The sequence below is a fragment of the Dermacentor variabilis genome, chromosome 2, assembly GCF_050947875.1.
Source record: "Dermacentor variabilis isolate Ectoservices chromosome 2, ASM5094787v1, whole genome shotgun sequence".
Taxonomy (NCBI): domain Eukaryota; kingdom Metazoa; phylum Arthropoda; class Arachnida; order Ixodida; family Ixodidae; genus Dermacentor; species Dermacentor variabilis.
In genome coordinates this window covers 243376945-243393233 of record NC_134569.1, presented here as the reverse complement: position 1 = coordinate 243393233, position 16289 = coordinate 243376945, and positions in this window count along the sequence as shown.

The window sequence follows — 16289 nt, the reverse complement described above, 5'->3', positions numbered from 1 at the left end:
CGAAACAACGTTTCGGTTCTCTCCACTCTTCCCCACTTTGCATTTCTGACCGCTGCTTCCGGTGTCGGATATAGTGATGTGCCCTTTACTTTCATACGCTTAGATTCATTATTGATGTTCAGGTGTTCTTTTTGCACGGGAAGGAGTGCGAACACAGAAGCTACAGATTTGGTTATACCATTGATGACTTGATCCTCATTTCGTGCATCGTGGCAACTGGTATACGCTATCACACCGAATCGAATGAGTTGAGAGGTTATTCTTTGGAGGTTCGGTAAAAAGATACTCCCACCAAGCTGCCACTCATAGTGTTTATGATTGCAGTTGACATCATACGAAATCCATTTCAAGGCCACTGCAGCTATTAACAAACAAGAGAGGGTCTGAGCAAGTTCCAAACTGTTACCCAGGAAGAATATAGTTTCATCCTTAAAACATGCTCGCTGAAATATATGTTGCTGCGGGTTTGATGTAGTGTAGCTGAAGAACGAGAAGGAAATTTCCTACCGTGACTTTCAGCTTGTTCCACATAGCGTGCATGCAAACATGCATTGCGGCCTCTGTGTCGTCCGGCGCAGGTTATACACTGCGGGTTCCTTGGCGAACGGTGGCACCGCGGATTCGAATCGCTGCCTCGTTGGCGGCAATGTCGCCAATGTCATGGCTCTACTTCTCGCTTCCACTGACAGACTGTCGTTATTGCTGGTAAAACAGCCATAGCACTGGTGGCAGTAGCGATGATGTGGGTACGGAGTGGTGTGACCACCGAGTAACCGAAGCACGAGTGAATTCTTTGATCGATCACTAAGTAGAGTGATTCTGTCACCCGGGACATGAAGAAAAAGGTGGGGGGGGGATTACACGGGATTCTTTTTGGGTATAAATGTCTTTCAGACTCAAAGGTATTTCGTGAGAGACGCGACTAAGCCTGTCTGCTTTCCCCTGCACTTAGCTTTTTTGCGCTTATGTAAGGGCCTTGTAATTTCTGCTGTTCGATTTTTGCGCGAGAAGGGGCGCCGTGTTTGACTGTCCTTGCATGAAATGGCTTGCTCACGCTTGTCCTGAGCCAGTACCATTACAAGAGAGTAGCCATTAACTACTGACCAGCGGTTACGGTGCTGGCGTCCCTGATATCTGATCAGACTTTGAATGTCGAGCTTTAATGATACTCTGCAGGCAATGTAATATGTTTTATTGTAAGTTTATTTCATTATTCTTGCTTTCAGGATCGTTACTCTTACAATATGTTTGATATGGCTGATTTTAGAGTGTCACATTTTGCTTCTTTTCAATCTAAATAATAACAAATCTGTGATCAATTTGCAGTGCGCATGCGAATTTTATAGAAGCATCCAGCACGTTACGTTTCTAGGAGAGTCACCTCTGCTGCAGAATTTGTCACCTGTTGCTCTATTTTTTACTCACTCTACATGTTATTTTAATTCGCCAACAATTATAATCTCTTGAAGGCTTGCTGCTGGGCTAGTTGGTCCGTGGTATATGGAGTAACATTAAATGATTCCCCCCCCCCCCAAAAAAAAATACAGAAACAACGCAAACATCGCTGAACAACACAAGCACTTAGTGCTTGTGTTGTTCAGTCTTGTCTGGGCCCTTTCTCGCGCTCTTTTAATTTAATATCCTATTCTGGTTATTTCTTTCCCTGAAGTTCGATTACTTATATCTAATGATTTAATTGGCATCAATTTGTGGCCGATCCCTCTCGTAGGTACGTGCCATGTTTGAAGAAATCATCATCCACAAGTTCGCACTCGCCGATGGAGTGCAGCGCACCAACGCGCTGTCTTTCCTCTTCTCGTCTGTCAGCAGCAGCAGCAACTTCAGCACCGGGCACTACGTTGTTACTAGGGAAAAGCTGATGACAGCGATCGGTGTGATCTAATGGGAGCGGCCCGCAACTATCAACGCTGTGGCTGAGATGAGACTGCAACAAAAATTTCACAACGTTAAAACTAAATTTGCATTCCTATTTTAGACGTTTAGTGGAACCTCCGCTACTCGCTCTGACATCTGCTCCCGTTATTCTGATTAGTGTGGTGAGCGGTGTAAGACGCGGACGGAGCGACGAAGGTCGCGCATTGAGCGCCACCTCAACGGCTGAAGTCCCTTAGCTAAGCAGGCGAATAATGGCCCATAAAGAGACGCATAAGAGGCAGCTGAACACGGACTTTCTTTCGCAGAATTTGCTACAAGGAATCATGGCAAAAGAAAGTTAAGTCAAAGAAAATGGTACATGCAGCTCGGCGTCGTGCAAGAACTGCGGCAACGTCTCTGCAAACGTATCGGCCATCCAACGTCAGTCGCTGTCACGTAAACGCCCTGCTTCAATTCGGCCTTTCACGGCGTCTTTAGCCTGATTTCACGAATTTTAGGGCACCAGTCCAGGCAAGCATCCGCCGTTGTCACAGGAGCCGGGCGCATCCGTAACGTCTCTGGGCAGACATTTGTCGGTGCCAGAACCCACTTGACGGATGGTGTAAGGGAGGTCGCTTCGGTGCGAAGCTACCGATGAGATACTTCTTGTGCCCGATTGACGTTCCTTCACATACCTAATGAAAGCTTCCGTGTGCGTGCCCCAAAATTAGAAAAGTGTCGAGGGTTATTCAGGCGAAATTGATGTGGAATTTCTACTTAAGTCTGTTCTCTTGACGTAAACTAATGCGAAAACAAAAAATCTTGCAGCGTAAAGACGCATCTTTCAACAGCGCCGGATGTGGTCACTAAAGCGGGCAATTAGATAATTCGAAAAACGAAACACGGTGAGAAAGAAACGAGGCGATGTGCTACTTAGCGCAAATAATTTCAGACAACTTGTCATAGCAAGTTAGAGATTTGCATTATAGTTGGAACTTTTGTCATTTATAGCGAGCGAGCACGCACGCGCGCACGCACACAAAATCTAGTGACATGCAATCAAAATCCAGCCTAGCAGCTCCCAGGTAATTACTGCGCTCTGCAGCTCCATTACAGGGCAACTGCAGTCAATCAACCAAACGCATGCTTACACGAGCTGTGTTGAAGTTTGGCCTTCACTCGAATGCCACTTTGCGCAACGCAGTAATTCTTCTCGCGTTATGCACCTGCAAGTGGGCGAATTCATGATAAGCGGCGATTTGGGTTGTCGGTGACTAGGCGTAATTTGTATAGCCAGCGCAAGAATACAGGCACGAACAAAACATAGACACGAACACACCCAAACAGCATGTGTTCGTGCAGACGATTTTGTTCTTGTCTGTAGTCTTCGCCCCGGCTATACCCCGATATTTAAACGTAAAGTGGTCTAACAAAGGTACTTCCCTGTAATTAGTTGTTCACATGCCTGTAACGACCGGGCTACAACTCTGACTATGTACAATGGGACAACACGGCCGCGAAGTTTTGCGCGGGGACTTGGCTTCAATGTATCCATACAGTGTAGGTACGCTGTAGTTGCATGGGAGCTCGGAGGCGAGCATGGAGGCAACCTATTCTGCGGCGTCGTAGATCTCGGAAGCCATGGAGCGGGATTATACTTTTGTGCACCCTCCGCGGCGCACATTTGCTCATATTCACAATACTTTCTCGATTTAATTTCAGTCACAAAAGGGATTGCGTGTTCTTGATGGATACCCTAAATGGGACCTGTAGTGACCTTGGAAAGTGAAACTAGAGCGCAAGTGCTTTCTTTCTTTCTTTCTTTCTTTCTTTCTTTCTTTCTTTCTTTCTTTCTTTCTTTCTTTCTTTCTTTTTTTTGTTTCGTTCTTTCTCTCTTGCTTTCGTTCTTTCTTTGCGAGAAATCAAGTCTGGTAGCCATATATCACAAACGTGTATTCATTGGTTTCAATCCAGCTAATGTGAAGTAAAAAGTGAAGAGCAATCTTTAGCGTTTTTCAGGTAAATTTTCAGGTACAGAATGATTTGCAATAAAAAAATCAGTTTCGATAGAGATCCAATTTAATGTGGCGTGCGTCTTTGTTAAGTTAACGGATCTTGCGTCAGGATGACTGCACCGAAAAAGAAGGACGAGGTGCGCTGTTTATTTTTTTTTATTTGTACTTGCGCACTTGAAGAAATAATGCAAATAAATAAAAAAATGATTACATATTTCTGACACAGCCATTAATATCTATGCAATTAGTCTTTGAAGCGCGTAGGCATTTCACGGAGTAATGTAGCGTAAATAAGGAGAAGACCCGTTCTTGCACTCTGTTATCTTGTGTTATCGTGCATTGTTAGCGTGGGAAAGGGAGCGTCGAGAGAGAGAGAGAGAAAAGAAGTAGCCATTGTGTGTGGCGAACAGCTATTTATAAACCCAAGAATGATAAAGAATACGTGGAGAAAAATAGGCACCGCCCATTTTGGGCCGTAGAGCTATGAAACATATTCAAACGAAAGCAGGTTAAAAGCTAACAGTTCACCCTGTATTTCTTTAAATAGTTTAAAAGGCTTCTGGTGCACTTGGTCGCGGCGAGATAGGTAATCATAAGGGAATAAGATCTTCTCCACGCAATTACGCCACAAGGTTAAGGGAAAAGCGTCTGGCAGAGCTGCTTAACTATTGGGCAATGGTCGGTAGTTACGCAGCCGCCACAGGTGCAGCGCAAGCCGGATATGTTGCACGTTTCAGGCGATATGTTCGTTCAGCAACCGACACGCCACTTAGAAGTATAGGGCTCTTGCTTGGCACGACAGGCCACGACTACGAATAAGCGATGTGTGGGCCCAGCAGAGACAGAAGGATCACCGTGATGCAGGAGGTGATGTTGGGAGACGAGTAACTGTGGCTCATCATGGTCACACGCGAGCTCTGAGCAACTGATGTCACCACAAATACCAGCGAGCGGACGACTGGCGTCTTCGTTGCCTTGCATGTCGGGATACGACGGAACCCACTGGCCGCTAACAGCTACTACGTGAGATCTGATTTCGGAGGACAGTCGCACCAATATTGTCAACCCACGAAATAGAAGGGAAAACGTTGTTTTATGGGTGCTGTAATTGTTCGCCTAGTCATACGTCTAACAAGCTTCATTCCTCAACAAAGTTCAGAGGAAGGCCAGGCGAATAGGCTGCAATGACCGCTTGAGAGGAAAGTAACCATCTCAAACAGAGCATGACATAAAAGCGGATGTGTGTGTACATATATATATATATATATATATATATATATATATATATATATATATAAATATAGATATAGATAGATATATATATATGCAGATGCTATAGCTCATCCGTACGCATAATATAACGATTGGTTTGTGAAATAGCATATGGACATCGAATGCGTTACGGTAACAAAATTCTGCAAACGTTTCGCAATGTTTTGTAGAAGTTATTCGAAAAGTGATGCTTGAAAAAAGAAAGACGCGAAAACAACGTAAGACAACACAAATTCAATCAAAAGTATATCACGCGGTTTTTTAAACGTAGTGGAGAAATGTCGAGGCCACTATCCCTGAGCATTTGATTTAGCAATGAAGGTAAACAAAATTTGAGCTTTTCTTGGCGATAATTAATTCGGCGCGTATTAGCTTCCCGAAATTCAGATTGACGCACTTTGTAAACTAGGCTGCACTGCAGTAAGGAAGACAGTCTCAGTAACGTGCCGTTATTCTTAATTTTAGCCAGACCTATGCAATTGAAGAGGCTTACAGTTGAACAAAGAAGCGACTTTCATAACCGTCAGGCTTTATAGCAGAGGAGCTGGCTTGGAGAGATACGGTACTTTTGAGACGAACGTGTTGCTGCCGTCAATATATCCATGTTTTCAACTGAAGTCATCTCGCGACCAAGAAGTTAACAATGAGTTAGAACACAGAACATCGAATTATATAAAAGCGTGTAGTAACGGATGTTCAAATATAGCTACAGTGACGACGCATAGCACCATTATAGCTCTAGACAGTTTACTAAGTGACCAATATGGCAGTCTCCTTTCATAGTGTCTGAAATTATACAAGGAGTCACATTGAAGATGTAATTACTTCTATTTAAATATTACTTATATTTATATGAGACCAGTCCAATTTTTTGTTGCGATAGGGACATGAAACGACGCATTCATACATTCATACTCAAGTACACACAATAAAAAGTAAATATAATGTGTTTGGTTGAGGCCAGTGTCTATGAAGAAGGCGTTAAGTGACAAAGCGCCAAGGCTCCAGACATGAAGCGGATGAATCAGGGCTGAGAAGCATATGCAATATGCAAAGGCAATTCTGGTGCGCTTGACGTACATTCTACTGCAACACTTCTTTTTTCTATAAGGTAGCGAGCGCCTATAGCAAGTTCTAAACTTTTGTAAAAGCGAGACCACAGTCAAGACGGCACTGATTTGCCATCAAAGTGAAGCAGGGCACGTAGGTTCTCTCATGTTTTTCGCAGAACTACACCTACAGCAGCATCCATTCAACAGCATTCGCTGCTTTAAGTCGACCAAGCAGTTTTTATTAGTGTGTGGTCTGTGTAAGAGGAGTTATTGCAGCAGAACTTCCAAGGGGGACTGCCTGTGACCGACGATGCACACGGTACAAGGGTCATTGGCGCCTCTTCCCTAAGGAAAAAAAAAAAAAAACATTAAAGTGACTTGAAGAGCGTCCAGTGCTAATTGTTCGGTGATGATTTGGGCTTCTCTGTTTTGCCTTAGTTAACATGTTTGTGAAATTGTGGAGCTTAGTTTAGACTCCGACATGTTTGTAAGTGCTAAATACACGAACAACAGCTACGACACGGGCGCATTGCCACCAACCAATCAAGCGGATCGGTAGCTGAGCGTAATTTCATCATTGCTCTATTTTCGAGAAGCGCACGTTGTCGTAGTATCACTCGAGAAGCACCAAATAGAAGGTTATTTTTTTTTTCTGTAAAACGCTCATCAACGCTGCGGCAGCAGATGAGGCAGCGATGAAAAGGTTTACCTGCGCCGGGTGTTCTCCATTGCACCACTCACAGCATGAACCTTGACGCGAGGGAAGCGTGCATTGAGCTGTGCAGCGTGCTTTTTCCCTGTAAATATTTTATCGGGAAACGTGCCGAATCCGTAGGAAGTACTTCTGCATTGAAAAAAAAAAGAACGAAAAGAAATTAAGGGACATGTGCGCCTTTTGCCACAGCCTTCTCGAAAAGTGCCTCATGACATGCATTTTTAAATTATTTTTTGTACTGCGAGTGGCGTGGCTACTCCGTGTACTTGGAATTTACGGTTCCTTGCCTGGGCTTATAACACGCACAGAAACTAAAGTTAACTTTTTGTGGCCTTTCGGGAAAGCTTGCGGTGCAAAAAAAGAAAGAAACTGGTAACTCACGTGGATAACTGTTCGGAGTAAACATACAAATTGGGCCCAAATATGTGGCAATGCTGACGGCGTATAAGTGGAAGAATAGGTAGATTTTGTCAATCAGATATCGACGTTTATAGAATTCGTGGATTTGAAGAAAAAGAAAGCGCCTGCACGTATGTTTCGTAGCTGCAACGCTGCGCTAAACTGGGAGCGCCGAGTTGACTGTGGGAACTTCAGTTCCAAGGCAGTAGCAGCCCTAGCACATAGGCGCGCGAGGAGGCATCGTCCCCTCATCGGTCTAGACTCGGCACAGAAGCTTCTGCGGACATGAGGTTTCGCGTCGTCAATAAATAAGCCGATGGGCCTCCAGAGAGAATAGGGTGAGGCGAAATTTTACACGCACCAGCATACTCGCTTCGGGCTCAGTTCGGCTCGCCACGTAAGCGGGCGCATCGCTACCGGCGGTCAAGGCGGCTGCCGGACAGCGGCGCAATAACGAGCCGCGCCGCTTGATATCGAGGGTATACAAACAGCGAGCGCATTATGTTCCGCGTACGCGTACGTCCCCTCTGCAAACTACGTAACGCGCCAACGAGGTGCGTCACACTCTCCCAGACGGGCGGATGCCGGCGGTGGCGCGGGTCGGCTTGAGGTTTGAAAGGTCAATTACGACGGCGCTTGCAACAGGCCGCCGCAGCTGACCGCCGAGCTCGCGGCCACGTCCGAGCGGGCGGAGCTGCGCGAGGAGCGCTCGTGTTTCCCTCATTTCCATGGCAGGCGGCCAACGAGGCTCGCACGCTCTTTCTGGGCCCAAGGTCGGGGGGGTCACTCGCCGCTCTTTCGGCGGACCGCACGCGCGTACGTGGGAGGAGGGAAATCACACGCGAATGATCGAGCGAAACGAAAGCGAGAGTCTCGAAGGAATCGGGTTCCGTGTTTTGCACGGTCGCCTCATCGACGAGCGCACGCGCGCTGGAGAGTCGCACACGTAACCGCAAGATGGCTTTTATGCGAGCGCGAGCGAACTGCGCGTAACAAACACGCCCGGCCACTGGCTACTGCACGCCTGCTTTGAGCGGACGCAGCGCGTTTGGAACAATGCATTCGCGGGTGCGTGGAGCTCTGTGCGGGACCGAAATACGAAGGATAAATGACGGCGCGAGATTTTCGTGCGGAGCTGCACGTTTTTTTCTATATGGTGCTGGGATAACCTTTCGCCATTCGAAATATTTTCTTAATTTCTATTTTTTTTCCTGCATTGGCTGGCAAAAGAAATGAGAACCTTGCACCGGCTTTCTTAGAGCTGACAGAACATTATGCGGTGCCTGTGTCAATAGATTGGGGCGCACGTTTCTTGCATCTAATTATTAGGCGCCGCATTGACCAACACAAAACAAACTTCCTTTTGAAAAATCTAAACGTGGACTATCATCCGCTTAAGAAGAAGTACTGCTCTCGTTTCCCTGACTGTAACATAATAATACGAAGAAAAGTTGCACCAATTGCACAAAAATAATGAGCCATTCCACTCTCTTAGAGTGCATAACCAGCGAAGCTCTTTAACGAACAACACAGAGTTTTGAACAAAGGTGCGAACATATTTATTGCCCTCATCTGTTTCGACGGTATACATAGGCGCAAACATTTGCGTATCGCCTCTGCTAAAATAAATTATGGGCTTTTACGCCATTACTTGCTTATGAGGCACGCTATAGTGGGGGACTCCGGAATAATTTAGAATACCTGGGGTTCTTTAGCGTGGACCTGAATCCAAGTGCACGGGTGTTTTTGCATTTCGCCCCCATCGAAATGCGACCGCCGTGGCGCGGAATCGATCGATCCCGCCACTTCGTGCTTAGCAGCCGAACACCGTAGCCACTAAGCAACCACGGCGGGCACCGCTGTCATTTAACTGCGCACGTCACGTAAGGTAATGAACGGCTCATGCCCCCGTGAACGCGGCCTCCCCGTTACGACGACAGAAATGAAATTCAACGCCGGAACCACCGGTGGCAACGGAGCCAGCTGTGCAAGACGACGGAGGCGCTCGAGCCGTTCCTGGTGACGACAGTTTGGGCCACAGGTGTGACAAGAGTGTAGATAGTTCGAGGGCGCGTCACAGGCACCCGAGCTCACAAGGGTATGTGCCATTGAGCTTGGACCCTTTCTCGACCACTATACGAGGATCGACTCACATGATTAGTTTCTGCGCACAGACGCCACGAAACCCCACATCTTAGCCCTAGACAGTTACCCTGCAAAAATGATCCCGGTTAGAGAATTGAAACGCGTACTTTGACTTTACGCATGCGTTTGTTAGCTCTCGAAATGGCCACGAGCTGACTTGGCCATCTTTTCGCACTACTCCGGGACGCGCACCTGGGGATACGGTATCACCGCACGTCATTTAATAAAAAAGAAAGACGTAAATAAAGAGATGACCAGAAAACAGGCAGTTCACTGCGACTGGGCAAATTGCTTAGAATATGCAGCACCCAATGCTGGAACAATTAATAGCCTCTATTTAAATGCGCATTGTGTAGGTGTGTTGGGACAGCTGGATTGCGCGACGTGCGATAAAGTAGTTTACCAGCACATTAAAAACTTAAATTCTGGTCTTACGTGCAAAAATTACGATATAGTTATGAGGCGCACCGTGGGAGCGACTCCACATATCTTTTTTTTTTTTCGACCAGCTGCGGTTCTTAAACGCACAGCTAAATCTGAGTAAAGGAGCGCCTTTGCATTTTGCGCCCCCATCGAAATGCGGCCGGCGTGGACAGGATCGAATTCGCGACCTCTAGCTCGGCAGCGCAATACCATAAACTAGGGCTCTCCAAATGTTCGACATTGAAATTAGAATCGAACAATAATTGATGGAATAATTTGATTCGAATTATTCATAAGTTCTACTAATCTTCGAATTTACGGATTCGACGCGATGGATATCCAGAACGCTGCCAATAGCGACGCCGTTAGGGTGGCTAGAACTCACCCTAACATGGTTTTATAGGCCTTTGATAAAACCTTGACCGACATTCCGATTCAAAATCGCACACAATGTTTACCACAAAGAAGCTTATCTTTTTTTATTTGCACCCCTCATGGGCACACGATTTGGGTGCACCGAAAGCACGCGAAGTTTCTCTGTTGTTAATGGTCGGGGTACATAACGGCCGCCATATTGTGACGGCTGCCACTAACACGCTCGCTCAAAGCAAGCAGCATGCTGCATGTTTACTCGATTGTAATGCAGGTATATTTTCATAATGTTCGTTGCTTGAAGTCGACCATCTCGTCTCCCGGCTTTTTATCGTTACGTTGGCAACGTGAACTTTTCAATTCCGATCCAATCCATAGACAAGTCTATTGAAGTGAAAACCTTTTTTTAGACCGAAGCTGTATATAGCTACCCTACGGCGGTGGTTGATGTCCGTCTGTCTACGCGTCGCGGCGACGACACGAATAAATTTTCGTCCCCAATTGCTCGAGAATGCTCTGTATCTCTCAATCTAATGTCGGTATCTTGGAAAAAATTATACTGAAATTGGGCGCCTAGACGGCTCTATCATTACGCCGAGTTTCATTTACTTTTTCTTGTCATAATTAGTTTGCTCACACTGAAGTTGTAAACGTTACCGAATTCCCGTCTGCTGTCAATATATGGGGGTCTACGGAAGGAGAATGGTTAAAGAAAACGGCTGCAACCCTTGCATTATCCAGACTATACCAAAAGAAATTTATAAATATTAGCCGCTAAGACGATTCTAACGTTACGCCGAGTTTCACCTATTTTTCATAATTACGTAGTGCACAGTGAAGTTGTAAATGCAGGGCAATTCTCGTCGGCCATGTGGCGGTACTTGCACACGTACCTACGTCATAAAAGAATAAACCACTCCACAGTCAAAAGATGTATTCGTTGTCTGTTTCCAATAATAATAATAATAATAATAATAATAATAATAATAATAATAATAATAATAATAATAATAATAATAATAATAATAATAATAATAATAATGCCTATATGCATAAATATATATGCATCGATTGAACTAAAGACCACCACAGCTTCGCTGCTCGTCCTTCACAGAGTGGAAGGGCTGATGATATTTTTGCCATAATCGAAGTCATTTCGCTGTGTTTGTGGATAGTGTAACGGTTGAGGCGCCCAGTACCCTGCCACCTTTCGTGCTTTGACTCCATATGTTCGAGATATTATGGCGACGCAGCGACCTCGGTATGACGCCCGCTTCGAGAGACGAGACATTTTGATGGCAAAGAAGTTGGAAAACTCCGCCTCGCTCGGCGGCTCGACGTCGCCAAGTCGGCCATTCGTGGACGGTGGGGGCGGGCGCGAGAACTTCTTTAAATTCGAGGCCGATCGGAAAGGCACTGCGGACCTCGCCCTGGTCTGGTACGGCATCCCGAACGAAGTGGCTGGGATCGATCACAAATGAGCTAAACGGCACGGAAGATGACTTGATTGTCGAGCGATCCCTTTGACTGAGATGGACGACGAAGACAGTATTGCTTTCGTGAGAGACTGCCTATCTCGGCACCAAAGCGCTCGAAGCATGCGGCCGATAACGCGCTTGGCATTGTGCGAAGGTAGCCAGCTGGGCACAGCGTCAGAAACACTGTTGCGGTCGCGTTCGGTGCCGAGTCACGCGAAACTTCGTGAAAGTAAAACTCGCTCAGAAGTAAGAGTGGGAGAATATCGCCCAAGTGAAAATCTGCCTCAGACGACGACGATGACGAGTGAAGAGAACTCGTTTTCGATTTATGATTTCTTGAATAAGAGTATATATATATATATATATATATATATATATATATATATATATATATATATATTGTGCCGAAGAAGATCGGCAGGCTGAAAAGCCCCGTTGCCGCGTTGGTCGCTGCTTCTCTACGACTCGAATAAACCCCCTTTACAATTGGTGGAGCTGCTGGGTACAACCGAAATTCTGGAACTTCGCAACCGGACACTGCAGCCTGTCTTCATTATGCCGGAAGAAGGACATCCGCATCCACAACCACTGGGACGACACCAAAAAACTGAATTACGTATCGCTTTATTTGAGCTGTGTCGCCAGCATGTGGCACCGCAACCATGAACGTGATGTCACGACGTGGACAGCCTTCAAAACTAGCGTGACGGAAGTATTCGGGCGCCACGCCGTTCGCAAGCTTCGCGCCGAACAACGTTTGCCTGGCCGTGCGCAACAGTGCAGGGAGACATCTAAAAGTTATGTAGAATATGTTGTCCAACCTCTGCAACCGCGTTGACGTCACAATGGCTGATGCCGAGAACATCCGCCATATCTTAAAAGGCATTGAAGACGACGCCTTCCAGATGCTGTTGGCGAAAAATCCGGCGACATCTCTGAACTCGTCAGTCTCTGCCAAAGCTTCGACGAACTCCGCACACAACGCATAGCCACCCGTCAATCTCCTCCTCAGGCGACTTCAATGTCGCGCTTGGCTGTTTCCCCGGATAACACGTCGCTGGTGTTGCAGATCAAGGAGTTCGTCCGTGAAGAGGTGGCTCGTCAGCTTTCTCTGATTCCCCTTACACACGGCCAGTCGAATTCTCCGTTGGCGCCCGCTCTCCAATCTGTCATCAAGGAGCAGGTAGCCGACCACATTCCACCTTCTCTCCAGCAGACTCCGGTTGCCGCTCCCCAGACGGACGCCGAAGTCGCTTCAAGGCCTGCACCACAGACCTACGGTCACCTTCGCCCGCCTTTGCGCCCGCCCGTATCCGCTCCAGTCCGGCCACTGGTGCAGTATGCACGACCACAAGGTCATTGGCGCACGGAAGACAATCGCCCGGTTTCTTTTTTTATTGTGGCCGTACTGGACACGTAGCACGTCACTGTCGCCTGCTTACACCGAACGTCCCCAACAATGTGCGTCCATATGCGCCACGTTTCCAACAACGCCGCAACTATTCGGACGCCTTTGAATCTCCTCCATCGACACCGCATTCTCCGCCGCTCGCCGTTCACCTTCTCCTCGCCGCCGCTCGCTTTCCCCCATGCACCGACGTCGGAGCCCTTTGCGCCAGGAAAACTAAATATCGGAGTTCAGGAGGCGAGAACTACGGTACCAGCGAAATGTATAAGGCCTCACACTTCCCCGAAGAACGTTATTGAAGTCGAAATAGGAGGAACATTTACGCTAGCACTTGTCGACACTGGCGCTGCACTTTCAGCGATAGATGCCCGTATTTGCCGCAAGATAGGAAAAGTCACGACGCCGCTTTCTGGACTGTCTCTTCGAACTGCCAACGCGCAGCACGTCGAGCCATCCGGCGCCTGCACTGCTCGTGTCGTAATTCAGGACGCCCTCTATATCATAGAATTCATCGTGTTGCCATCATGTTCACACGACGTCATATTAGGTTGGGACTTTCTCTCCACACATCATGCGATCATTGACTGCGCCCGCGCCGAAATCGAGCTGTTTCAGTTTTCGACCGATATTATCACTGACCATAAGGACCATTGTCGCAAAATCTCTGTTTCAGAAGACACCGTTACACCTGCCTGGTCTTCCACTCTTGTCAGTATCTCTTGTGACTATGTAGAGGACGGCACAGTACTCTTCGCTCCGTTTGAACTCTTAGTTCGCCGCCGTTCACTACCACTGCCGTTCGCCGTCCTCGAGTTCAAAGCTGGCGCCTCTCTCATGTGTGTCTCAAGCTTATCGGCTGAACCAATAACTTTACGCCGCCGTGAAAGCCTTGGCAGAGCAGAGCCACTGACCTCATCTTCAATATTTGACACGATGGACGACTTCACTTATATTGCTGCTCTCGAGGCATCGCGTCCTCAGTCACTGCCGCGTTCTTTTACGCCAGTCATTGCCAGTAACCTTACGACGACGCAGCGCGACGAACTCCTTTGCTTGCTCCAAGGCTTCTCTTCCTCTTTTGATTGCCAAGCAACATCACTCGGCCGCACAACGACTGTTTCGCACACTATCGACACTGGGAGCCATGCACCAATTCGACAGCGTCCCTACCGAGTATCGGTGACTGAAAGACGCGTTATCAATGACCAAGTGAACGATATGCTCAATCGCGGTGTCATCCAGCCTTCTAGAAGTCCTTGGGCATCACCAGTCATCCTAGTTAAAAAAAAACACGGCACCATACGATTTTGCGTCGATTATCGAAGGCTTAACACGATTTCCCGAAAGGATGTATACCCGTTGCCACGTATTGACGACGCACTTGACTGTTTGCAAGGAGCGGAGTTTTTTTCCTCCTTAGATGTCCGCTCTGGCTACTGGCAGGTGCCCATGGCTGACGCCGACTGTTCTAAAACCGCGTTTGTAACACCAGATGGCTTGTATGAATTCACTGTAATGCCGGTCTGTGCAATGCGCCCGCCACTTTCGAACGCATGATGGACGGCATCCTACGTGGCCTGAAGTGGCATACTTGCCTCTGCTACCAAGATGACGTTGTCGTCTTTTTTGACCTGTCTCCGGAATGCTGGTCTCCAGCTTAACTTAAGAAAGTGCCGATTTGCAGCTCGAAAACTGGCTATATTAGGCCACGTTGTCTCCAAAGACGGCATTCTTTCTGATCCTGATAAACTTCGCGCCGTATCCGAATTTCCAAAGCCCACTAACTTGAAAGCACTATGCAGCTTCATTGGCCTATGCTCCCATTTTCGACGTTTCGTTCGCAATTTCACTACTCTGATCGCACCACTTAACTAAGTTCTCCAAGGCGACAATGAACTTTCTGCTTGGTCGGAAGCCTCTGATGATGCCTTTACGACTCTTTGTCACCTACTCACGTCTCCGCCAGTCTTGCGCCATTTTGCTCCAAGCACACCTACAGAACTTCACACTGACTCCAGTGGTGTCGGCCTTGGTGCCGTGTTCGCACAACGCAAGAACACTAATGCCGAATACGTTGTCGTTTATGCCAGTCGTGCCCTCACGAAACCTGAGGCCAATTACTCATTCACAGAATAAGAGTGCCTGGCTATCGTATCGGCTCTTCAAAAATTTCGTCGATATCTATACGGTGGACGTTTTGACTTGGTGACGGATCATCACACTCTCTGCTGATTGTCCAACCTAAAGGACCCGTCGGGCCGCCTCGCTTGATGGGCCCTCCGAATCCAGGAATATGATATCCGTGTCGTCTATCGTTCTGGACGCAAACACTCTGACGCCGATGCCCTCTCGCACTCTCCAGTTACTTCAGATAGCCGCACTTCTACCTATACACATGACATCTCACCACTTGACATCCTGGACATGGCATCGGAGCAACGAAAATACCCATGGATCGTCTTGATATTCGACTTTTTGTCAAATCCTCCGGCAAGTTCGGCACCTCGAGCGTTACGCCGACAGGCGCAGCATTTCGCAATCCGCCACGGACTTTTATACCGCCGCAACTACCACAGTGACAGCCGCAAATGACTCTTAGTAGTGCCTCGCCACCTACGACAAGATTTACGCTCCGCTTTTCATTCTGACCCGCAGTGTGGTCACGGCGGAGCGTCAAAAACATACAGATGGCTTTGCCTACGATATTATTGGCGAGGGATGTACACCTTCTTCCACAAATACGTACGCTCCTGCATTGCCTGCCAGCGACGCAAATTTGTCCCGCAACTCTCCACCGCCCCTCTCCAACCACTTCCTTGCCCAGCTCAGCCATTCGACCGTGTCGGCCTTGATATATACGGACCTCTTCCATCTACTGGCGCTGGCAACCAATGGATTGTTGTCGCCGTAGATCTTTTGACACGGTATGCTGAAACCGCCGCCTTGCCTGCCGCATCAGAAAAAGATATCGCCTCGTTAATTCTAAACAACTTCGTTCTTCGCCATGGCGCCCCTCGTGAACTGTTCGGGGGCCGCGTATTCCTCTCGGACGTCCTGCAGTCACTCCTATCTGAATGCCAAATTATTCACCGCACTACTACTGCTTATCATCCACAGACCGATGGCTTAACAGAA